At 40.4% G+C, this 27,051-nt stretch overlaps 1 long non-coding RNA gene across 1 annotated transcript; it reads left to right on the top strand.

Annotated features, from left to right (window-relative positions):
• Window positions 1-1,388: 1,388 nt before the first annotated feature.
• LOC141778445 (uncharacterized) lies at window positions 1,389-26,180 on the top strand. Its single transcript, XR_012596066.1, has 3 exons — window positions 1,389-1,729; window positions 24,172-24,301; window positions 26,078-26,180. It is a non-coding gene; the product is annotated as an uncharacterized LOC141778445 (long non-coding RNA).
• The last annotated feature ends 871 nt before the right edge of the window (window positions 26,181-27,051 follow it).

The following is a 27,051-nucleotide window of genomic DNA, read 5'->3' on the forward strand; positions in this document are numbered from 1 at the left end:
GTCAATTGGAAAAATTATATGTGAAAAGAGCTCCATAGAGCGTCATGTCCAGAGAGGTGACAGTCTGCACTCAGCTGACTCTCTGTAGGAGATACATGCTGAGTTTGAGCAGTACAAAAAAAATATACAACAATGCGATAAAATTAAGGATCACGTCATAATGGGTTATGGTTAAGATTAGCATTATAGAGTGCTCTAGGGATGATATATTTTTGTAGGCCAACCAGGAAGTTACCATCGCCCTGGTTCCCTCCACAAAAAGGCAATGGGATTTTTCCATAAACTCAAAGCTACACGTTTTAATCCGTAAAATAATCCCCACAAACAACACTTTTATGATTATTGAAGTGTGAATGAAATCGGCAGAAGTAAAAAGCGTTACTACACCACAGTCGCATGAACACGAGTATACACAACGAGGCGACGTATTGTTGTTGGTGTGATGACGTTTAGTAGTCTCAGTTAGCCACTTGTTAGCAACCGCCTTTCTTAAGACTGACGTATTTTATGTCGTAGAACAAAACATTAAAATCTCTTCAGGTTGTGTTAACCACAGACCTTATTTCAGGCATCTAACTAAAAACCCATTAAAAAAAAAACATTGACTTCGAGACGAGGGAACCGGAAGTGCTAAAATGCTGACTCATTTCTGGGTTCATTTCGACAAAAAAGGAGGTTGCATCACAAGTTTACAAGGTTCATTTATTTGTCATTTTACAACACAGGGTTGCACAATGAAATGTACGTTGGAGCCTCTTCCCGCTACACACACATGGAACATAAATATACAAATATTTAAATAACAATAGAATAAAATAAAACTAAACACTATACAGTTACTTATAGGGCTATACAAATCCTTATACATATAGTTGGAATGACGGTGTAGAATAGGACATACAGGATTAAACCAAACACTCCATAGAATAGGAAAGCACCCAACTGGACAACTATGCACTACGCACTGTGATAAACCGGAAACAGTCAAGCATGTTCTTATAGAGTATGACGAAGTATGACGAAGAAAGAAGGGAATTGCTATCAGGAGTAGATGATGGAAATATTGCATTGGGGAATCTGCTAGGAAAGACATCTAAGAAAGTACACGCTCTTCTAATTAATTACTTAAAAGGGTAACAGGAATAATGGAGAGAATTTAATTATTGTTAGTATTATTATTAATTTTATTTTAGTTATTATTATTATTATTATTTTAGATTTAGTAGTTATTATTATTATTATTATTATTATTTATTTTATTTATATATTATTTTTTTCCTGCCAATCTACTGCTCCACACTCCAGTCCAGTAGGTGATGGTAATGCATCGTTAAGCTAGTTTACCAACCGCCATAAACACCGAAGAAGAAGAAGAAGAAGAAGAAGAAGAAGAAGAAGAAGAAGAAGAAGAAATCAAAACAAAATCAAATACACCTGAGCTTTTTGAATTTGGGAAGCTCGGTGGAACAGAGAGGCAGAGTGGACTGGTTATACTGGGACTGCCAGGCCAAGTGGACTGGTTATAGTGGGACAGAGAGGCTTGGTTATACTGGGACAGAGAGGCTGAGTGGACTGGTTATACTGGGACAGAGAGGCTGAGTGGACTGGTTATACTGGGACAGAGAGGCCTGGTTATATAATGCTTGGAGAATGAACGAGCAGAGAAGTTTATCTGCAGATTGAGGAGGACTTCTTGGAGCACCGGACCACCAGAATGAAGTTCAGACTGGTGAGTACAACAACAGTACGGTGTGTCCATAGCTCTTTTTATTTATTGTCGGCCATTTCAGTGTTATTGTTTTAAGTTTTGTCTCCTCTTGTGAGTTGTTGCGGGGCTGCTGTACAGAAAGTGGTTGTTGTTTTTCTATATTTGATAAATCAGACATACAGTATGCACAGGCTGCAAATATCAATTAGAAAATGAATTAATTGTTGGTTTGGCAGGGTAACTAAGTGCATTTACTCAAGAGCTGCACAGTACAATTCTGACTTACTTGTACTAAGTAAGTATTTCCATTTTATGCTATTTATTTTTGGTTTATTTTTTGTAGGGAGTGCAAAATAAAAACTAATTGCACTAGTGTTAGCTAGAAGCAAATTTACATCTGTTGTCCCTGGTAGACAATAAATAGGCTACACTACATAAAACAACACAATACATAAAAAGTCCATCAGTGTGAGATAATTATAACAATCAGTATGACTTCGGCTTCACTAGGCCTATATTGATCTTAAAGCTTTAGTTACTTTGCAGATTCAGATTATTAATACAAAATATAAATAAAACTAATAAATTATGATGTATTATTATAGTTTAAGCTACACAGCAGTGTATTAAATACCGGTAATTAAAATGAGCTTCATCTCAATCAGCTGCAACATTAAAGTGATGTACACAATAAAGCACAAATGAAATAATCCAGTAATATATGTATATATATATATATATATATATATATATGATTCTGAAATGGACCTTTCTGCATAATGAGCACTTTTACTTTTGGTACTTACGCATACATTTTGATGCTGATACTTTCGTAGTTACTTGTAACGTGTAAAACAGTTCACCAATTTTCCAGTCAATGAAAATTCCTATTTTCCTCCTAGTTAAGAATGAACTACTAGGCTATCTATCAGAGCTCCCCAAACATTGCCACCTGAAAGGCTTAAGTTATGTTCAGGATCATATTAACGTTCAAATGGTAGTTTATGAACAGGAGTATTTTGAATAGGCTTCTCTCGGTCATGTTGTGGACACGCAGTGAACACACCCCCAAGTCCCATCACATGGTAGCACATACAGGCAGAATGACATGACATTGCTATTTTTGAACGTTACTTTCTTCCCAACTTGTTTTAAACAGTTGAACAATGTTAAATTGGTTCAGTTGCTTGCTAGCTCGTTTTGCCTGGGTTTAAGATTTGTGGTTCAACTCTGGCTCGGAGCAATGGTTCCAAATGTGAGTTGGGCATTGTTGAGAGAGAGTTGGATAATAATGAATGGGAAGCCGGGGTCAAGACAATGAATGGGAGCTCAACTGTGTATTAGGGATGTTAATAATTAACTGTTTAACCGTTAACCGACATTAAGCATCATAACCGATTAACACTATCGGTTAAAACGGTTAAAAGAAATGTTAATAATTAATTAAGAAGCTGAGAAAAACTCGTCACTTTAAGGAGAAAAGCTGATCCACCTTAAGAGTCCACCTTAAGAGAGTCTGAGCCGGCGTTACAGATACAGGAAGTTGGCTCCCGTCTATAGCTCGCTTGAGCGGAGGAGTTGTAGCCTCGTAGCATTTATTCACCGACAAATAAACGTTACTTTTTGACTTCGCTAGCATTGTCTCTTCAAATGCAACGCTGCGTTTTTGAGGTAAAACGAACCATAACATGACATGTTTAACTTTTGTAACAGTAGCTTCACAATCAAGTGAAGTGTTGTACATCTGCAGGTGTGTTTGCATTATTATATGATCAATTTGTCATAATATCTAAGCATGTAAGAAATGATTTCATAGATAAGTAATATCCGCATGTCTTTTAAATCAGACTTCCACAGAGAGGGGAACATACTGGTGTATTACGTGATTACTGTCTGTCATAGCAGCTAGAGATCATCACTGACAATGTCCTGGAAAAGTCCTGGAAAAGGATCTCTAGAAAAGAAGGAGAACCCTGCTGCTGCTCGCTTCGTAGATATTTTCTTTATCCAAAGAGCACTTTGATTCGATGAGGGAAAAAGAGGCACATGTGCCAATCAATAGTGTGGATCAGTCAATGATTTTAAACCAAGTGGGGGTCGCCCCGTACTCACGCTGGGATGCAGCCCAAATGTTGATACAGGCCTGCTTGGTGCGTGACAGAAAGTAAGCAAACACCACGACCCAGTGTGTGTGTGTGTGTGTGTGTGTGTGTGGAGGGGGGAGACACTGAGAGAGAAAGAACACACATGGTCTTTGACCTTTGGGTTCAAGGTGTGTGTGTGTGTGTGGTTGTGTGTGTGTGTGTGTGGTTGTGTGTTAAAGTTTGGGTAAATATAGCTGCTGGTAGCTCTCAGTGTTAACAGTCAGACAGAGACTAAAAAGAAAGACAGGGACATAGACAAGTACAGGTTTGTGCATTTTGACTCTCAAACATGTCAAGTTCCCTCCTTCCCACCACACACACACACACACACACACACACACACACACACACTCCCCCCACATGGTAACCTTGTGCCCCTTACACCCAGCCTCCCCTCCTCCAACTACCTCCCCCAATCCCCACCCTCGATCCTGCACGCCCACCGCCATCCCGCCTCCCCATGTGTGTGTGTTAGTGTGTGTGTGTGTGTGCGTGTGTGTGTGTGTGCGTGCGTATGAAGAGTAGCCGATTGACTTATGCCTTCATTTCGGAGCTGTCACTCCTGGCCAAACACCATGACCTCTCAACCTCCATTTTGGAGGGGCACATTTTTTTTCTTCCCTTCACCATATGAATATAAAAAACACATGTGGCCCAAAGGTGTGTGTGTGTGTGTGTGTGTGTTTGTGTGTGTGTGTGTGCGTGAGTGTGTGTGTGTGTGTGCGCGCGCATGTTTATGTGTACAGGTAAATCAAACTGACACAGCTCCTTTGAATGGCAGGAGCTGAATTACTTTTGCACTTCAATTTTGCACACCTGCCATTTATGGCAAACACTGGGCTCAGCATAAACCATAAAAGCAAAATATGTTGCTTCAAGATACAAATCAGAGCCAGTAAATATCCGAACGAGGTGCAGCGGTTGCAGGTTATTTGTTTGTGGGTAAAATTACTTTGCGTATTACATTACTGTGGTTATTATTGTAGGTCTACATGATGCGCTAATATGTGGGAATTTAGTGCAGATTTCTTACTTTGTTGGAACAACTCGTGTTTATTTTGAATACCAAAAAAAAGTGAGCAGAAAATCAATAATACCACAGACTAGGTGAAAATAGTTTTTTAAACATATAATTTGGAATTAAATAGCTCTTCTACTTTAACCATTTCTCCATGTCCCTCTACACTTTCTATCCGTGGAAACATATTCTCAGTAATAATGCACGGTAAAATATGGTGATCATATTCATAGTCTTCTTGCACCAGAAAACACAACAATCTGGGTGAAAAGCACAGACTGTATATAAGAAGTGGGCGTAGTCACTGTGACGTCACCTATTGGTTTGTGAACTGACGTTTTGTAGCCTCGAGTTTGGCATTTTGGTTGTCGCCATCTGGGTTTTTTGCAACCAGAAGTGACACGAGAGGGTGGAGCTAAGTACAACCGAACGCTGAATAAAACATTTTTAGCAACCAAAATATTACAATTAACTTTCATGAACTGAAAGCACACTGTGAAAGGGTTAAAGTTCTACGACGAAAAGGCCGTGGTAGTGACCTGTCAATCACAAGGTAGCCCCGCCCTAAAGCATCCCCTGCTTTATGGTCTATTTGACTCTAAATGGGACCATCATTTACTAAATGAACATCATGCTGTATTGAAGAAGACTTGAAACTAGTGATTGAAACCATAAACTCATGTTTACAATGTTCACTGAGGTAATAAATCGAGTGAGAAGTAGACTCATTTTCTCAGAGACTTCTATACAATCAGACTTCTTTTTGCAACCAGAGGAGTCGCCTCCTGCTGGCTATTAGAAAGAATGCAAGTTTAAGGCACTTCCGCATTGGCTTCTCTTTTCAGACCCGGAGGTAGCCCACACTAAAAAACTGAGTGTTAAGTACTTTCGAAATTTAAGAAAATGTTCTAGTCCCAACAAAAAGTACTAAAAAGTACTACTGTATAATATGTCCATAAAAGCTAATACACATAGTGTATGCTGCTACCGATCATTTAAGCGCAGTTCTCACATTTGTTTTCACATGTATGACTCATTTTGGCGTCCATATTTCACCCCATGACACGAGAGTACTCCACCAAACCAAGGGAGGGTCGATTAGGTTGCAGCGCAGTGCTATGATGCACACATTTACACATGCAGGACAGAAACAATGCATCCATCCGAGCCGTCTGTAGGCAGACGACCATACCAATCAGGTCCCAGCCAGAGGTCGAGATGACAAACACAATAAGGCAGCAGATTCATCACCCCGTGTGCTCTGACAGTAATTGTCCTGGGTCCGTGTCACAGTCCCCCCTGTTAAAAATACAAGGGATGCTCCTTTGACAGAGATGACATCGGCGCCAGTCACATGCATTTAAGCCAGACACCTCCTCTATTTGTTATGACACACTTTCAATTTAGCAAAAGGGCCCCACCGAAGATGAACAGTGCCCTTCGTGGGAGGAGAAAGGCCTGGGAAAGCAGGTCGGCGTGTGTGTAATTTAGACTTGGGTAGAGGAGGCGAGACGTGTGGACGGATTTTGTTTAATAAAAAAAAGGCATGTTTTGTCTTGTTGCTAAATGTGAATGTTGGCAGTACAAAGTCGAGCTAGACGTCCATCTCTGGGGGATACGGCAGCTCAGATCGATAGGTGGGATGTCAGATTGAATTGAGGTCACTCTTTGTCTCCCCAAAGAGGTCCCACTTACTGGCTCACTATCAAAATGTAGCGGGGTATTAAGAGAAAGGGAGGGAGTGAAGGGGGAGGAGGCCGGACAGTTGTATCGGTGACCCTTGTCTTGTCAGAGCGGCGAGGCTTTCTGTTTTGCAACATGTTTATTCTCAGTTGTCCTGAGAGACGCTGTACGCTTGACACTGACACTGGTCTTTTGAAGGATCAATAACCTGATGAGATGTGATGAGGCTGTTGTTGCTTAATTCTATCTAAATGTTAAACAGACTGACTATGGAGTCTTTCTGCTTAGCTGAGTGCACATCTGACTGTGGCAGGTGGGTGGAAGCATTGCAGTCTACAATGAGTCGATGTAATCAATGACTCGCTCAACACAAACTGCATTGATTTACATTTCTGATCATTGTTTTAGTCATTTATCAAGTAAAATGAACAAGCATTAAAATCTGTTTCTTATCATTGTACGGTCGGTGGGCGTAACCCCGTGTCCAGACCGCAAACATGTCCAACGGGTTTTTTACTGCACGTCTCACGTAACAGATACGCTCTGATATTAATCTATGCAGCTGTCTGCACCGGCTCCGTGCAGGCTCGCGTCTCACCGGCGTAATCGCAACCTGAAGTGTTTATTTACGCTTCAAGTCTATTTTTTTTACAATACGCGTGTAAATGTGAGGTTGACGCCCAATAAAACTATTTTACTACATTACTACTATTTCCTAGTGTTGTCACGATACTGGAATTTCTAACTTTGATACAGTAGCTTGAAAAATATCGATATTCAATACCATTTTCAATACCACGGGGAACAATTTACTCAACATTGACGGCATAACATTTTTGATTTTTATTAAGTTAGCGACTAGCTGGTGAACGTATTTAGCAGCTAAAGAGCCAGATATATTTCTTAGGAGTTGTTTGAGACCAGACTTGAGCTAAAGGAGAGTGAATACTGGACTTACATTCATCAGGTGGCCAGAAACATGACTCCAAATTAATGCTAGTTATACTCACTGTGTAAACACCATTTTTACTTTATACACGTAAGGCAGTAATACGGTATGTCATTGTTGTGTTTACAGCTCGTTCCGCTGTCCCCAAATGGCCAAAAACATCTACTAATACTGCTTTAATAATCCTTATTTTACTAGTCTGAGTGATATTCAACAGCTTCCAATGAAATGGTTATTTTCACATCTTTTGCTTACATGTCACCGCATTACAAAACACTCAGAGTCCTTTAGCTTTCCATGGCTTCTACAACACATAATATTTCATGTAGCATGACAAATGCAGCTGAAAATGTCAACCACCAGTGTAGGCTTTGCAAATGGTTTCAGGGAACAAGACAAAGCCAAAGTTCATTTTGAGTTTCATTAATTTCCGCTTGTTTTTTTTCTCTGTATGATTTATATTTGAATGCATGACAAAAGAGCCAGGCCTGAAACTCTTTAGCGAGCACGCCCTCTCGACACTTGATATATAGAGCAATGCGTCTCCAAAGCTAATATTATAATGAATTGGATCTGTGTCTACGTGTGTGGCCCAACAGTGGACTGTTTGTGAAGATGTCCCAAAAGCAATACCCCCTTCTCCAGAATCAACAGACCCCCATTTAGCATTCCCAGATCCCCTGAAATGAAACGTTCATTTTTCCATAACTATCATCTCCGGCAAAGCATTGCGGGGGAATTGGATCTGTCTGCGCACCGCCCCTCTCCACTCAGATCTCATCAAGCGTGGGTTGGAGTCACCGCTCTCCCACGGAAATTGCTCTGAACGGCAGGAAAATGTACATTATTGAGGTGCAGACCAAAAATGTCATTGGCCCCCTTCTCATACAGACAGCACCCCCCCCCCACCAGCGTTCCTCTTATAAATCCTTAAAGAGGGCCCCGACTCCAATGTATGGCAACACCATCAATATTGATGTGGGAGAAAGTTCTTCCAAAGCCGCCTCAGTCACAGAACATTAATATTGATAGTGTTGTGCACCAGCCCGGACGCTCTAAAATGGTAATGGCATCTGGACTAGGGGTTAGAGGCCAATATCATTGCTGAATATGGACATGGCTGTTTAGCAGCAAGCAGGACGGGAGGCCATGCCAATCATCGTGTCCTCTTCGTCAACCTGACCAACCTAAGAAGGGCACGTCGGGGGTCACTGAGGAACTTTGACTCTCACTTCATTTGATTTGATTCTTCTAATGAACTTTTCCCAGGACAGGCCCAATGAGATTAAAGATGCTTTTCAAAGGAGACCCGACCAAGACGTACCATCAAGAATCATTTTAAATTCATTTCATGGGTCTTACCTGTGGCAAGGATGGCTGAAAAGATATTTTGTCTTTTTAGCCATGGCTCTGGGGATGGCAATGTCAGCCTGTCTGTCAGCCAGTCGGTCCAACAACCACTTGGGTCCAGACTGAAATATATCAACAACTGTTCGGATGGATTGCTGGGAAATTTGGTACAAATATTCATGGTGATGAAGCCGACTGACTTTGGTGATCCCCTGATGGTTTCTGTAGTGCCACAATACGATTAACATTTTTGGTTTTAATCGAAATGTCTCAACAACTATTGGACGGATTGCCATGAAATTTAGTGCACACATTCATGGTCTCCCCAGGAGGAACTGTAATAACTTTGGAGATCCTCTGACTTTTCCTCTAGTGCCAAGGTGAATTTTAATTTGTCCAATACTTTGGTTTATGACTAAATATCTGCAAAACAAATGACAACGAATGAACACATCAGCAGAACACTTTTTGTTTATTGCTAATTAGCTAATGTTTATGTACAGATTATTTGTCGGTGAATAAATGCTACGAGGCTACAACTTCTCCGCTCTGTGCTCCGCTCAAGACCGGAGCCAACTTCCTGTATCTTGCAACGCCGGCTAAGACTCTCTTAAGGTGGGCTGCTAACCAGCTGCTAACCAGCTTTTCTCCTTAAACTGATGAGCCGCACTTAATTAATTATTAATGTTTATTTTAACCGTTTTAACCGATAGCGTCAATTGGTTAAAATGCTTAATGTCAGTTAACGGTTAAACAGTTAATTATTAACATCCCTATCTGAAATTGTTGCACATTTAAAAATAAATACAACCTCACAATCATGTTTACACACCGACTCAGAAACTTTCATCCGTCATTTAAGTTTTCGGAACGGATTTTTCTGTGGAAAAGGCAAAAGATGATTGTTTGACCACTCGAAGCCACCGTCCGTGCAAACGTCATCATCCAAATTGGCATCTGATAAACTGATGATCCCAGCACAAAGCATTTTACAACAAAGAAATAAATGAATACATACTGTAGATGCAGAATTTAAAGAGAGATTAAGATAGATAGATAAAGATAGATTGATGATGCAGGTGATTGCAGAACAGTTTGGAATCAGGGATGGTTGCAAAACAAAGGATGTTGGAAAGATTAGATAGTAGTGATTGTCCTCCAGGCAGCTAAACGATAGCTTCTTGCTAATGTGTTGGTTGTGTTGTCTTGTTGGGCAAAGACCTTTAGTCTTGTTTGAAGGTGGATGGCATTCAACTTCTGGGTTTGGGATTTCAAAGATGTAATCCTTAGATACTAAGAGCACTGGATTGGGAAATGTTTGATCCATGGGCTCAGCAAACACAGAACAAGTCATGATTTGTTGTATTTATTGTAGCATAAATGTTATATTTACTGTATCTGCATTTACTATAAAAAATTACAACATAAGATGCTTCTAAGTCATTAGGTCCTCACACTTGCATGCCATTGATTGCATTATGTGAAACATAGGATCCAGTGTTTTTGGAGCATGCTTAGGGATGTTCTTTTTTCTTAATCTGTCTCTTGTGACTTTATGGAAGTGCAGTACTAAAATGCTGGGGTGCCCCTTTAAGGACATATGAGCCAAGTGACCTGATTGAATCACTCTTTGCATGATTTTGTCATCCTTACATAATTGACTAAACAACATGCTTCATTTGCATGTGACTTTGATGCATTAACCTGCGGCGGACGGTACAGCATGTAGCATGCATTTTATCAAGAGTTACCGTCAGCCCTAATGATATCATGGCTCTGTCGCCGTGGTGTCCTCTGCTTGTGCAAACATATTACACTGAGGCTGTTTTCTGGGTCAGTAAGTTAAATATTTCAGATGGTTTATTTTTAGCGCCGTCTGTTTCCACTTTGTGCATGCGCTGCGCGGTGTGTGTGTGTGTGTGTGTGTTGGTGCATCTCTCACTATCTGCGATAACTGCAGGCTGCATTTGACCCACTAAGTCATCTCCACATGGCCCCCGGGGTTTATCAATTGAGTGTTGTGTGCAGAAGGGGGCCACCATAATTGGTTGCCAACTGACTGTTAACACATCCAACAACATACAGGACATGTATCGGCTGTGCTGACATTAAACATACTTTATACTTGGCTGTAATGTCAGTTATCTACCAGTCAGGGTTCACTGTGTGCTAGTTTCCATAAAGCTCAGTTTTAGCTGCTTGTGTTTACAAATCAATGAGCCATTAAACTCTTTAAACACCATACTGTTCCTTAGGGAGCTGTCTGCGGAGACATATTCATTATCTTCTTTTACAACTCTTTATTAGGTTGCTTGCATCTACTCACTGTAATGTGAATATAATCGTCCTGAAGAGTAGTGTAAATATAATATATTTGCAATTTCCCCACTGTGGGACTAATAAAGGATTATCTTATCTTATTCAGTGTGCTTAAAGCAGTGGGAATCTAAATGACATTAGATCACTTGTACATGGCATTGACCCGACTGGGTGCAAAGAGGGCACTGTAATTGCTGCAGAGACGAGTGGTCATTGAACTGTGAAAAGCAGACAAGTTTTCCACAGATTATGAGAAACTGAACGATTGGAAACTGCCCAGGGGCAAAGGTCCCATGATAGTTTTTGACCTTACCACATATGTGGAATCAATGCACGGCTCTGTTGTTGACCTTAGCCGTTCTCTGCAACACATACTGCTGTTCTGTTTCCTAAAGACAGAACTCCTACAGTATCCATGCTCATCCCCTGCTCTGCTTCTCTCTTCTCCCGCCCTCATTCCATTTAGGTTTTCCTCATAAAGTAAAAATAAATTCTACTCAATACGACCTATTATATGGTAAGATTTTTCCTTACAAAATTGGTTAAAATTAAATTCATAAATAGTTTAAAGTATACAAGGAACTTTTATCTGGTTCAGTCTCAATTTAATACTGACGCCTCTTTATGACCTACATAAGCAAACAAGACCATCAGCGAGAATATTTGCTATTTCTATGTAGTTATTCTTAATACCTGTCATCGGGTCCGATTCCCCACAAAATCAGACAAATCCATTTGCGGCATGCGGCTTCGCAGCGGGGCCTCCAGCAGCGACCTGCAGTCGGAGCTCTGGTGGGAGGTGAAGAGCTCCGTGCCTTGCAGCAGCGGCTCCTCCTTCGGTCAGGAGCAGAGCTTGGCCTCGCTGCTCCGCCGGTCCTCGCTGGGAACCAACAGCGACACCACGCTGCTGGAGGCCCAGGCCACTTTGCTGGACCCGCTGGAGGGAAAGGAGGCACGGGAGAACTGGAACCAGGACGGCGCGGGGCTGTCAGACCCCGCTGCAGTAAAATTAGAGGTTTTCTAAAGGGACTCTGGTGCTCGGAAACACTCCCACTTCTGTCCACAGGGACCGCCAAAATCAACACAAAATGAAAGTTCCTCATAGTAGTAGGGGTGTAAGAAATTATTGATACACATGAGTATTGCGATATTATGTTTTGTGATACCATATTCGATCTTCACTCTATTTAAAACTGAGCCAACTACAACCGAAAAATCACAAGCGTGTTAATTCGTTAAAGAAATTAGAGTTATGCACTATGAGTATGACTAGGCTGCATATTAGTAGCAGGGTTTTATTAGATAAAATGACTTGTCTTCACTTTATCCTTTTGATTGTTTCAAAGGGTAACAACTCCCTCTGATTCTTGTTGTCCTGGCACTTACACTCACTTCAGCATGTGAAGTCTGTCAATGCTTAAAATGAAGTGGAACCATCTCGACGGTCTTTGCTCACAAACACAGTGAAATAAAGCTCATGGAAACAAAACACAGAGAATAAAGATAGCACATTTTGCAAACCCTGTTTCGAAAGAAGTTCTATCCTGGCACTTCATCTGTAAACAGACTTGCAGCCATCCCAGGCGCAGCCACAGGGCTCCATTGTGCCTCTGCCAAGCTGTGACAGGGCCCCGTCCAACTTCTCACCTGCAGCATTGTCCGCCCGGGGAGCTCAGTGCAGCGTAATTGGGAGCCGAGATTCCAGGACAAGTTTCTTTTTGTCCATTTTGTGGGAATCACTGACCCGGACGTGTGAGGTCACAGCTGTGGTAATTGGTGCTGGGTGATGCAGCTGTGTGTGTACGTGTGTGTACAGTACAATCTGTGAACAATTGTTCCGACTTACACCGGTTGTATACGGACAGTATGCGGGTGCTCTCGTTGCTGGCTAGTGTTTGTGTTTTTTTTCAGTGTTGGCGACTGACAGTTTGTCCCAGAGTTGCCTCTTCTGTCCCTGAGCTACAAAGACATGAGCTCTACAGACTGTGCACCTTTGTTGGACCACTAAAAACAAAGTGAGTGTACCACACAGTCACTGCTTTATCTCTGTAGAAGTGGCAGCTATTAGCATTCAGACTATGAGAAATACGATAAGGGGAAGATCAGAACTCAGCTTGGCTTTTACCCAAACTGCTTCCTCTCCACCTACAGATTGTCACTCTGCATGAAGCCACACTCGCAGCAGTGAAGGGCACTCCGGATTAAGGTTAGGGGTATAAATAAACAGGTAAACTGTGAGACACACACAACTCTTCCTAGGGTTGGAGGGAAAAAAATCGATAAAGCACAGCATTGCGATATTTTGCGTGGCAATATCGGGACGTCAAGTAACGATCTTTTATTATATAAACTATTAACCTCTTAACAATCCAATCAGTCTTAAAGCTAGAGTAAAGACAATGGTATTTGGGGTGTAAGAAAATATCAATACACAGGAGTATCGTGATTACATGTTTTGTGATACTGTATCGATTCTCAAAAAAACTGTATTTTTAATTAACCTCTTAAAAAAAATTCCAGCCGATATTCAATCTTTCGAGATCGACATTCCATAGTTACGCTAAATTTTGGTGAGGAAAAATTGGCATGGCCATTTTCAAATGGGTCCCTCGACCTCTCGTCTCAAGATATGTGGATGAAAACTCTGAGATGAACAGATTGAAACTGTATCTTATTAGATTGGTACTTTATTTATTTTTCTTGACACTAATTTGGATGTAGCTACGTAGCTAGCTAGCCATGTAGAAGAATGATGTCCCTGTTCTTAATCCTGCTTCCTAAACTCTGAATGGTCAGTCGTTTTCCAACGCGGGGAAGCAGCCGCCAGTGAACTTGAAGAAAGGACAGCTGGCAAAGATCCCCGACTGTGTGAATGTGTCAATTAATAGTTTTGTAATATCACTGCCCCATTTAGTGCACGATAGATCTGACTATAATTACATTTGTGTATTCTGTTGATGTGTTGCTTAGATGTATTCTTATAGAATAGAATAAAAGACACTTTATTCATCCACTTGGGTAAATTATGCCGCGTATGACAATATTAGCCTTCTTACGTCAGCTGTAACCCGGACGGTGTGAAACGGACTTTGAATTATGCTCTTATATATATTTTTATTTGCTCCCAAAGCAGTAAGCAGGCTTACTTTCATATCTTATGGTCACCAACATAAAAGTACCGGTAGCAAAGTAACGCAAGGCAATGTCTGCGGGACTTTAAACGCACCAAAACCGACGTGTCTCACAGCTACATACTGTACAGCTCAAGAAACTGATTCCGATAGCGTAAGTGGATATATGATCTGAATATATCAGAGGATAAATACTGATTCTGTGTTAATGTTGTTATATAAATGTTATTTTTATCTTTATCAAATTTGAATGGCAACGTTGTGAATGAAGCCATTATGTTCTATTTTTGATTTGCTCCCAAGTCCGTACTGCCGGGGTTGCAGCCTGCTTCGGAGCAGGTTAGGTGTTCAGTATAAGTTACTATGGCGGTAAGAAATGAACCACCGTCGAAGGACTGAAAACCCAGAGTTAGACCTGAAGTTACCTCGCTAACCCCAGATCCTGCTTCGTAGCACCGGCCTCAGTTCAAATGAAACCACATTAATACATCAAAAACACTCAAGATTATGAAAGTTATAAAGATCAGGACACTTATTTGTCCATGTTGTTAGAATCACGTTGAGAAATGATATCAACAAAATAATGCAATGAAAACCAAGAAAAGTAGATTTACAATGGAAACTTCTTGGACCTGGAAACACTGACCCCCATTTGGCCCTAGAGGTGAAACCCCATCCCAGGTCATGATAGGTGATGCCGACACCGGCCCCCCCCCCCCAACTGACCACCTGTCAGTCTACACCCGGCCTGGGAGTCCACTGCCTGGTCTCCATGGCAGTTGTTTCCACTGTCACAGCCCCGGGACACCACCACCTGTCATGACCTCAGGGTGCACTGACTAATGGAATAGTCACTAATAGCGTAGGAGTGAGGCATCAGTCTTGGAGGATTTAGCAGCGTAAAGCCTGTAACATTTTGTACTAGCTCTCTAGTAGTTCAGCATGATCTGTCCAAAATCCTTCAGTGAGAGATAGAGACATGATTTCCCAGACCTAGACTAATCCTCTTTACATTACGGGACCTGGGTTTAACAAGGGACACTGACAACGGCTTGACTCACGTCTGGGCCAATTTACTCGGAGCTGTCCACAAAGTTCAGACCCAGGTCATTGCCACCAATACAAAATCTAGCTGCTCTAAAAAGTAAAAAAGAAAAGAGTGAAATACAAAATAAAAAAAACTTGCCATATACAGTTTATATATATATCAGTGGAGGCTGGTCCATAGAGGCAGAGGAGGTTTCTCCTCTTCTATTTTTTTGAGAGGCAAGAGGGAGTTTGAATTATAAAAAAGAGTAATTGGTTAAAATAAACCATCACCAAATCTCCGTATCATTTATGAAATAATTTTTCTTTCTTCTTTGGAAAAAATCCATTATTCAAATTCTGATTAAAATGCCTCAACAGTGACACCTGCAGGGCAGAGGGGAAAGGGCAGCCTGTGTGTGGGAAGTGGTTGTGGGCATCATGAGAAGTAGGCCAATTTTCTCATAGACTTCTATACAGTCTGACGTCATTTTCCAACCAGTGGAGTCGCCCCCTGCTGGCTGTTAGAAAGAATGCAAGTTTAAGGCACTTCAGCATTGGCTTCACTTTTCAGACTCCGAGGTAGCCCACTGGTTTAGCAGGTGGATTTTTTTCTGGAGATGGGCACTGCTCCATCCACCCAAGACCCCAGGAAGAGCACCGGTCGTTGATCCCAATTTTCGTAGTGGCCAAACGGTGGTACTGCAACTTCCGTGTCCGTCACGTGATGCCATTGGGCCCAAAAAGACTTTTCCCCATAGACTTACATTGGGAAAGAGACGTCTGTAACTCAGCGGATAATTTCTTTTAGGTAAATCAACTTTCCTGTACGAACACTCTAATAGTCCTTATTTAAATCATTAGGTCCTAAATGTTGTAAAACGCACTAATAGCCGAATCCTGAGTTATTTCCCTTCCTCCGTTCATGTGAATGAGACCCAGACCATGACGACAGAGTAGGCTGTGACGACAGAGTAAGCTTTGACGACAGCGTGACGTTGGGACCCCGTGATCGAGTCATGTGACCGAGCGGACGCTATTGCGCATGTTCCATGTGCCCAAGATCTGGGTACTTTTCCAGACGGAAGTCGAGCCATTTTGGCTTAATGCGCCACTGAGCATAGGAATGAATGGGGCCCCGCCTCCAACGCTGGATCCAGTTCTCTTTATACGTCTATGCATTCACTCCTCCATAGAAGTTAAACTTAAATGTTTCCATTTTGTAACGAGTTTTAGCAGCTAACTGTGTTCCTTTCTATCTGTAACCTGTTCTGTGTTGGCGGAAGTGATCGCCCTCCCTGTGACCCTGTCGCTAAGCAACCATGACAACACATTAGTCTTGACTTTTTTTTTTTTTCTCAGACGCGGAGTGATACTGAAGTGCAAAGGAATTAGACATCATAGCAGTTGCATGTGGTTATTATATCACGGCTATGAATCAGATTGCTTGATTGTTGACCTGTTTAATAATGGTCATTAGTTTCCAGTCAATGATCATTAACTGGAACTTATTTTTAAAATTACAAAATGAAGTATACTGAAATGCATGTATGTTAGAGCAGCTTCAGCTTGATGTTGAAGCATGGGGATGTTGATTCCAAAACTGGGTGTCAGGATCCCCACAAGGGTCGTAGGATAAATCTGAGGGGTCGTGAGATAATCGCCAGGGAATGGTCCAGAAAAAACAGTCTGCTAAACAAAATATGATTATTTTTACTGGGGAAATGTATCTCTTAAGGCCTCTAAAAATAAAGTAAAGACTGAAATCACATTGTGAAATGGTCACAGCCAATACCCAGTGAGGAGGGGTCAAAAACAGATATTACTTCATCTGGGAACCGCTGATGTAGGACACTCTTATGTTCATGGACACAATGCAGCAACACCATGGATATTACTCACGATGGGAAAAAAACTGGGAAACAAATTTCAGATAGTACAGTGCAGCAATCAAATACAAGTTTTCAGCTTGATACAGCTCACAAAACGAAAAGTAAGCTTAAAAAATGTAAGGTTTTGTTGTTATTTCTGATATTTTAGTAATTATTTATAGTTATTTCTAAAAAATGTTTTATTATTTATTTTTTATTTTTTTAGTTAAAGGGACTGTTTGTAACTTTTTACACGTACAAATCTACTGGGTCGGGATCCCATGCGCGCTCGCATGTGGCCAGAAAATGAAAAATACTCGCCTGTGAATATCATATGTCTTGGGCTTTTATTGTGAAAGTTAAGAACGGAAGGAGTGGATCTGGTCTGCGCTGCCTTTGTGAAGGTTGACGACTTGGTTCGGACTACGGAGCCTCCGTGTCGTTGTTACATGAATATAGGGGCAACTCAACACGTTCAGCTCAACGTGATTGGTTGATGCCTTTTATTAGCGGTGCGAAAGCTCCGAAAAATGGACCTCCTTTTGAAAAAAAAGTGTAACTTTTTTGCCGCAAAATATCAAGTACTCAAGACAAAAACAACAGTTTCGAAACATATACTGATGTGCGAATTAATTGCATGAAAACTACGCTGCCGGTGTGTAAAAGCCTTTAGGGGTCTCGAGATAATTACCAGGAAAAGGACCTGAAAAAAGCCGGCTAAACAAAATATGATTATTTCTTCTGACTTTTCTCTATAGTTTGAAGGCATTAACACGGTGTTACAACACATTCATTCATTGTATACAAACTTAAAAAACACATGGACTTCACAGTGTTAGTAAATATGTTGTAGAAGTGGGACACGGTGTCAGTCTATGACCAACACAGGGTCTCCCAGCCATTCCTCCAGGGACAGCTCTGTGACCTTTTCACATACGATGTGTGTGGTAGCACAAGTAACACAACTTGTTCTGGCAGAACTCTGTTGTGATGCCCTCCAGGCTGGACACCAGCATGTGGTCCACGTGTCACACGCACACACACACACACACACACACGCACACGCACACGCACACGCACACGCACACGCACACGCACACGCACACAGCGCCCCCGTGACCTCTGGCTGACACACTCTGTGACCTTACAGTAGAGAACAGTGTTGATGCAGAGTTATTAAACAACAAGGGGATCAATCAGAAATCCTCTTTTCATCCCACACGGCCGTCTTAATATCCACCAGCATGTGCCTGAAATGCAAATGTCCATGTTTATATGACTGAGTAATGCATTTAACATGGTCAGTGTCTAAACAAACAGCAGGGTCATTACAGGGTATGATACAGAGCTGGGCCACCACATACAGTCACCTCTCAATAACCTCTCAATAACCTCTCAATAACCTCTCAATAACCTCTCAATAACCTCTCAATAACCTCTATAATAGGCTTAGCAACAGTGTTTACAAACATGTACTAAAAATGTTGATCAGTGTTTTCCAAAGCCCGAGAAGACGTCCTCAAATGTCTTGTTTTGTCGACAATACAAAGATATTCAGTTTACTGTCATAGAGGAGGAAAGAAACCAGAAAATATTCACATTTAAGAAAAGAAAATATTTACTCAAACTGATTAATTGATTATCAAGATAGTTGGAGATTAATTTAATAGTTGACAACTAATTAATTAATCAATTAATTGTCAGCAATCTAGTCATTTTTTATTAATTTTTCAGAGGGTATGTCTGTCTGTCTGTCCATGTCTGTCCTATTGTAAATTAAAAACTTGATTAATGGAATTAGGGGCAAACTTATTATTGCACTGTAACCAGTAACCACGTAGTAATTCTATTTTTGATTTATTTTTTTGTCCATTTTTATTTTTTATTTTTTATTTTTTATCTTATCTAATTTTGTTATAATTTAATTGATTTTTTTTCCATTTTTATTTTTATTTTTATTGTTTCACCTCATGTAAAGCGCTTTGAATTGCGTCTGTGTTTGACAGGTGCTTTACAAATAGACTTGCCTTGCGCCACATATGGCTCATCACCAACAGACTATAAAACACAAATAAAAAAGAGACACCTTGTTATTTTGATGAGAAACCCAAACAGAAAGGAACATTTAAACCTTTAAAAGTTAATTTATATTTACTAATTGATCACTGTGGTGCCTTAAAGATAAACTTTATATTAGTATATGTTAAGAGACTGGATGGACGGATGGACATTTGTTTGTATTTTTTTTCATTGACTTTGAGAAAAGCTGCCTTGTATTCACAGCGGTGTTGCCACAGTGACCAAATCCTTCCGCTCTGTTCAGAAGAACTTCAAGGAGCTTCAAACTGAATTCACACATTGTTTCTTTGAGCTTTGTCCGGCCAGCCTTTAATCAGCTGATGCAATTTGTTAGTTTAGACATGTGATGTGGACGGCCACACAACAGTCCGTAAAGTTTTCAGCCCAAATAAGAAGAAGATTTGGGCTATTCTGTGAAAGAGGAGTTTCTCTATGTGGATTCTGACGAGTGTTGAGTCTTTATTAAAAGTATTTTAAAATCAATACAATATAGATTTAGTGAAACATCATTAGCTTTAATACACGAGCGGTTTGTGGCTTTTGGACGCAATGCTGTCACACAACATCGGCACACGGCTGTCAACACAACAATGAAATATTACGATGACTGTCATGTTTCATCTGCATCCTTTCCCATCCTGCACTTAATGATGGTGCTGATAATAATATAGAAAATCGTTTTCCCACCAGTATTAAACCACCAGGGGGGGAAATAATATAATTCCAGTCACAGCTTTTAGAACAAAGACAAACTAATATAGATGAGCAGTGTTGCATAAAAAGAAGTTAATGTATAATATTATCACACGGTATATCTTTTATTTTTTTTTGTACAGAGTAGTAGCGTACGGAGTAAGTAGCGTACGGAGTAAGTAGCGTACGGAGTAGCGTACGGAGTAGCGTACGGAGTAGCGTACGGAGTAGCGAACGGAGTAGCGTACGGAGTAGCGTACGGAGTAGCGTACGGAGTAGCGAACGGAGTAGCGAACGGAGTAGCGTACGGAGTAGCGAACGGAGTAGCGAACGGAGTAGCGAACGGTACAATCGGTTTTATTTTAATCATTTAAATCCTATTTATCTATCCCTTTATCACCTTGTTTCTTTTATATGTTGTCTTAATGCCTTTTTTATGTTTCATGTAAAGCAGTTTACTTTGAATCGCCCTGTTGAAACTTGCTTTCCTTGCCTCTGCACTTTGTGGTTTAACTCAACCAAGGACATTATTTTGGCCTCCAGAGAAGCTCTGAGAAATGTTTGTATAACTAAGATGCCAATCTGCCCCTCAACAACCACCGTCGAGATGCCCTTGACCCCCAGTTGCCTGGCTGGAGCTGCTCAGCAGCCTGCAGTCGTAGGCTGTGGTTGTGTTGAGCAGCTCCCTGGAGTGAATGTGTGTAAAAGTATAACTGTGAGGCATGCTGGTAAAATGAAACTGAGCATGCATGCTCTCAGGATAAAGGTTAAAAAATTCTTTAACATTGACAACTGACTTACCATTTCCTTTTAAGGTCCATTTGTAGAAATACAGACTTCCACTCATGGCACTTTTCGACCTGGCGTTGTACCTGTGGGATATGAATAAGTCATCAGAGGGAAGTCTTTATTTCGCCAACTAGCTGAATGTAAAACTCAGGTTACTCCCAGCTCAAAGAGGAAGGTGAGGGGGTAGTTGTGTCCCATACGAGGAGCTGTTTAATGTGTTTCTGTTGCCATGAAATATTTCTTTTGCTTAGTGTTTGAAGTCTGTCAAATAAAGGAGCAGAGGACACACACCACTCTGCGACTTACAGGAATTCAATTTACACATTTATCATTTATTTAAATTATTGATGTTAACATATTTATTTTTAATGCATATCTACTGTAATGGGGCAGCAGTACTATACGTCATTAAGGTGCAAATATAGAACTTCCATCTGAATATTGTGGATAGGAGGATGTAGCATGCAGACCCATAATAACGTTTTACCTTTACATTCTACGTTGTCTGTAATTAACGGCATCATCAATTTTGATCTAATTACAAACTGCCCCATCCTCCATGTTTTTCACTAGTCTGAATATTGTTTAAACAAGCACCATTTTAGTAAGGGTTTAAATCAAAGTTTCATCACGATACAATAATAATATATTGATTCTTTGGACAACGATATTTGCTAATATCCCAAAATCTGCCACAATACGATTTTGATTTATATCAATTCAGGGGCCTGCGATTGATATGAGACAATATCATACGCCCATTTAACACAATCAGTTACATTTATATCAACTCAAAAAAAGCCACTAAAATATGATTTGACAAATTGTATTACTGGGTTCTTTCAGACATTTAAATAAAAAATCTATTTTTGATAAAAATAAAAAATATAAAATTTCAAAATAAAGGCATATCTTAAAGATGATAAGTAGCGATATTTTCACTTTGCATTCGTGCTGGGCAATATATCGATATTATGATATGAGACTAGATATCGTCTTAGATTTTGGATATCGTAATATCGTATATAGCAATATTTTGTAAAAGCACCAATAGTCAACCCTACAATATTGTCGCAATATCAATATCGATATATCGAGGTGTTTGGTCAAACATATCGTGATATTTGATTTTCTCCATATCGCCCAGTAAGGATGCACCGATACTGATACTGACTCAAATAGTTGGATCGGGTATCGGTGAAAATGGGGTCAATCTATTCAATTCAGTGCCATATACAATATAGACTGGAATTTTAATTACCTTTTTAAGTTTTGACCAATTTTGTTGCATTAAAAAGTTTCACACCTGAATTGTAATTCCTGTTAATTTAAAAAAAAAAAAAAAATTACCAGGTTGTTGATGTACAATTGATTATTTTGATAATAAATAACAGTTCAGTAAATTTATATCGATGTATTTATTTGTTACATTTTGTTTTACAAAGTTAGGAAAGCAATATTTAAGTCGAGCCTGATGTTGCCTTACACATAAAAGTGAGGCACCCAGCTGATTAATTAAACTCTGGTATCAGATCGGTACTCTGGACTGAAAAGGTCAGATCGGTGCATCCCTATCGCCCAGCCCTGCTTTGCACCAATGATATTTTGTATCGTTGATCATTGAATCGAGACATCGACCCAGATCGATGTATTGTTACACCCCGACATTTTTGCAGCATCCAATCAGATTTGAGACGACAGCTCACCAGAATTTACAAAGGATTTAAGAATAAACGGGTGAAAAACAAAAAGAAGAAATCTGAGTCAGGGATTGGAAGGACAGTGTAGATCTGGTATGTGTAAGCACTTTGTTGTGGCATGTTGACATCTTAAGTCAGTCCTAAAGCAGAACTGACAGCGTAGGAGTGGCCTGAGAGGGGGGGGCGAGGGTACACACAAAAAAACAAACCTTACTTTACACCCCGGGGCGACATCTTCTACCGCAGCCTTCAAAAACGAAAAAGAGCGATGTAAAATTCTAGATTTGAATGCAGAATGAAACAGTAAATGCCCTTGTGTTTTTTTTTTAACCTCAGCCATCATCACCCCCCCCCGCCGCCCCTCCCTCTTCTCTCCGTCTGTCTGTCAGCTGAGCACAAAACAGAACCAGGATCATTATGTGTTGTGGTGACCGGTCCGTGACCCCACAGTGCATTCTGCTGTGCCCTCATGGGTGTGCCACAGTGGGGGTAGATAAAGAGCTACCACAACCTCTGACACGTCTGGTGGTGTGTTTTGTTATATGCACAAAAGCGTGCGTGTATTTTTGTGTCGGTGTGTGCGTGTACATGGCACACCTTTAGGTTCGTGTGCGTGTTACTTTTCTACATGATTGCAAAAGCTCTGCGGATTAGCATCTGCCTGCTATAAGGGTGCGTAGGGCAAAGGGCAAGGTGAACATGCATGTTCAGTGGATCAATGAGTGTGCGTGTGCATGTGTGGGTGTTTTTGTGTGTGTGTGTGTGTGTGTGCAAATTTCACACCAGTAGAATGAGTGGAGTTGTTTCCGCCACAGTGATGATGGAATTATCTGCGTGTAACATTGGTAAAGTGTGTGCGCTGTTTGTTTTCTATGTGTGTGTGTGTGTGTGTGTGTGTGTGAGCATCATCCCGTAGGCTAGCTGCCGCGGTTTGTAGCTCCCAGGGAGATCCGTGACCGAAGATCCTCAAGTTTAGAGTTCATCTTCAGTTCATGGAGAGGTTCAGCTGGCGGTCAGCGGGCCACTGTTAGAGCAGCTTCTCTCTCTCTCTCTCTCTGCTCTTACTCTCTAATACCAACCCCCCACACACCCACCCACACACACTCTCTCTTTCTTTGCATACAGCTCTCTGTTTTACTCAAACTCTTCCCCTCTTCGATGTTTCTCTCAGCTGATCTTTTGCCTTCTGTTTGACCCAGGTTGTGAATCAATCAGGTGGCAGAAAAAGTCTACAAAAACAATTTTTTTTTTTACTCATTCTAACATTCGTGTCTCAGCTTCGATCAAACGAACGCTGAGAAATAAAACTTCAGAGTCAATGAGTGAAAATATGTGCAGGTGTTAGCGCAGAAAGTCCTTCACTGCCTGTTGCAGAAATAGTTTGTTAAATTGAGAGTTAATTTTTAATATGATTTTCCTCTGTTTTCCTCTTTTTTTCAGCACATAATGCAAACAGCTTGTCCCTGAAAGCCAAAGGTTTTGATTTGGTGGCTTGAACTGACTCAACACTAATCCTTTTTTTTCTTTTTTTTTTTTCAGGTCATTTATCCGCATCATATAAATGAACCTGAAAGCTTTTGTTTTGGTTTTATGATTGGAATTTTGATGAGGACATACAGTCCTTTTTCTGCTTGACTAGCGTGTGCCGTGAGCCTGATGACCGTTATGGCTGCAGAAATTTAATCAGAAACCCCTTTGTCTCTCATTACAGGAAAACGATGACCTATTTCAGCAGCTGACCTCAAACAAAGTGGTGCCGAGAGTGTCGGGACTCGATCTGAGAGCCTTGTTTTTGGGCAGTGCCGCGCAAAGTGGCCGACCTGACCTGACTAAGATTAAAGGTATGATATGCAGGAATTTCCTTAAAAAACAATGTATAGACTGATACTAAAATAATCCCTCTCAATAATCACTTCTGACCCACTGGGAGTGTGTTGTGGTGTCTTTATCTGCAGAGACGCAGCCCTCTTCCTGTATTTGCTCTTTTCTTCTTACTTTGCTGTGTTCGGGACGTTTCTGGGCTTCAGCAATAACATTTTATTTCTCTGATTCACTGCTTTGTTCTCCTTCAAACAACTGGATTTATTCAAGTTTCTCACCAAAAAATAAAATTTTTCATGATTGCATTTGAATACATCATGATAATGCTAGAATGTACCTTTGCTCATTTTTACTAAATAGAACTGAACGCATCATAGTGTACATCAATTGCAACTCCTGTGTTGAAATCAGCAGGGCTAGTTAATGTTAGCTGTTAGCACCCGGTAAGCAGCACAGTACTGCACGGAGCTAACGTTAACCAGCTCTCGTCCTGCCGATTTCAACACGGATTTGTTGTTCGCAGTGTATCATTATCAGGGAAAAATTAGTTTGCGTCCTTTACACATTTTCAGGACAGGACTCGATAGTCTCGAATCCTGACGGTACCTGCGATACTATTAAAACACGAGTAACGTCACGTTTTCAGAATTTTGGCATCGACCTAGCACCGGTTCTTGTGACATCCCTACTCACTAACGCCGCTCCCTCTCTTCATTCACTCTATAGCTCGGTGATGTAATTTATACATATATACAATGTTCACGTCATTTTTGTAAATTAATTAGTGAACTGATTTATATAATATGATTTTACAGGGCAAACATTTCTAGATTAATTAAATGAGTTGGTGTAGATGTGTAAATAATGAAATAATCATTTAACTTGTAATAATAATAATGGTCCAAAATGATGTAAAATTGCATAGTTTTATGTCAAAAACCTTCAGATTTTCTTGGTGGGAGGACCCCCAAACCCAATATCTCCCACTATCTTATTATTTACTGTAGAAATTCAGAATGTGTCCCTTCATCCTGTTGCATAGTATGTAAGAGCATCCTGACTGGGACCTGAATGATACCCTACTATAGGCTACAAATAACACAGGAAAGGACTTTAACTATTAGCACTAAACACACCACCTTAACCCTATAATGTTCCAATGTGAATATTATTGGAGTATTATAGGCCTACTGTAGAAGATGCATAGTCCAAGTATAATAATAGCAATAAAACCACAGCTGGTTATGACTGACACAGTGTAACACGCTTAAAGAAATAATGAATAAACAGGAATAAATCACAGGATATTACTGATACCGGCCGATACATACAGTATGTGAATAAGAGGAGTACTGGCACTTATTTGTTTCTCCACTTCAAACACTGGTTCTTGTTATAAATCAAAGGCTGACTTTACCCAGAATAGCCCTAGTGTTCACGTTTTCACTCATCCATTTAACAAATATTGAGTTATCCTGTTAATGTTAATACAGTCTGTCTGGCAAATGCACTGTATAACTAATTGCTTTATGTACAATGACCAGCTTTATTATTTCTAAGCAGCTGTTTCCTGTCTGACCTGACAGTTCGGCCAAAAACTACTAGCCAAAAGAACAAAACATAGAACGAAGGTGAAGCTTATTGAGGCTTTGTTTCTAAAATAAATCGTTGAATCACTTTAATTGACCAGATGTTTTAGCCTGTATACCAGAGAAATTACTTTACTTACTTTTTGGAGATTAACTATCAATTTCTTGATGTTTTACTGATCATCTCGCCTTTTTCTTTTTGGACAGAATGACCTCGGCTTTGTTGCTCTTGGGTGAATTTTACCACCGACTTTGTGGTTGAAGAGGAAACTCCCCAGTGGAAGAACAACTCAATAAGCAACTGCTACAGTAAGTGCTAAAGTGAACTGTTGTTGTTTCGGCTTCACCAAATCACTGGCGATGTCACAGCGGGCTTTGCCATGATATACAGTGCATGTTTGCAACCCTTCACCCCCCATGCCTGTCTGCTCTGATGTGGCCGAGCTTGTTAAGCCAGGCCATTGGCTTTGATCCAAGAGGGATAATGCCAGATTGAAGGGGTTAGAGGCAGTGTAAGAGTTTACCACGATACAGCCAGGACGTGACACCGGACAAAACAAACCGGTCACACGTTATTGGCTTAGTTAAGCAGAGACGCCTTAACTCTCAATATGTTGCACTAGTTGGTAACAATATGAAGAGATAGTATAAGAGGCTTTACTGTTTATTCCAAAACATGACATAGTACTTGAAGAATATGTCTCCCACACAACATACATACACTAGTTAATGTTAAAAAAAAGAATCATTGTTTAGCTGATAATATATTTTTGGTTTGATCTTGTTTATGATTATTTTATTGTGCATAATTTGCTTGTTCACAAATAACATTCACTGTTTTAAACCAGGGAATTAATGGCTAACTTTAAAGGACCAGTGTGTAACAATTCGGGGATCTACGGGCAGAAATGGAATATAACGTTAATAAGTATGTTTTCTTTAATGTATTACACAATGTTCCTTTAAGGGGTCTTGGGTGGATGAAAGAAAAAAAAAAGAAAAATGCACTTCATGTAATTTTAATTCAAAATGTGTGTGTGTATATATGTAATATAATTTTTTTTTTGAGGATGAACTTTTCAAACAGCACACTCATACAAAACATTAAAGTAGTGTATCCATAGGGACATCTATGAAGTTATTAGAATGAGCGACTCTATGCAGAGGCAGCTTTTTGCATA

Source organism: Sebastes fasciatus, chromosome 12 (assembly GCF_043250625.1).
Source record: "Sebastes fasciatus isolate fSebFas1 chromosome 12, fSebFas1.pri, whole genome shotgun sequence".
Lineage (NCBI taxonomy): Eukaryota > Metazoa > Chordata > Actinopteri > Perciformes > Sebastidae > Sebastes > Sebastes fasciatus.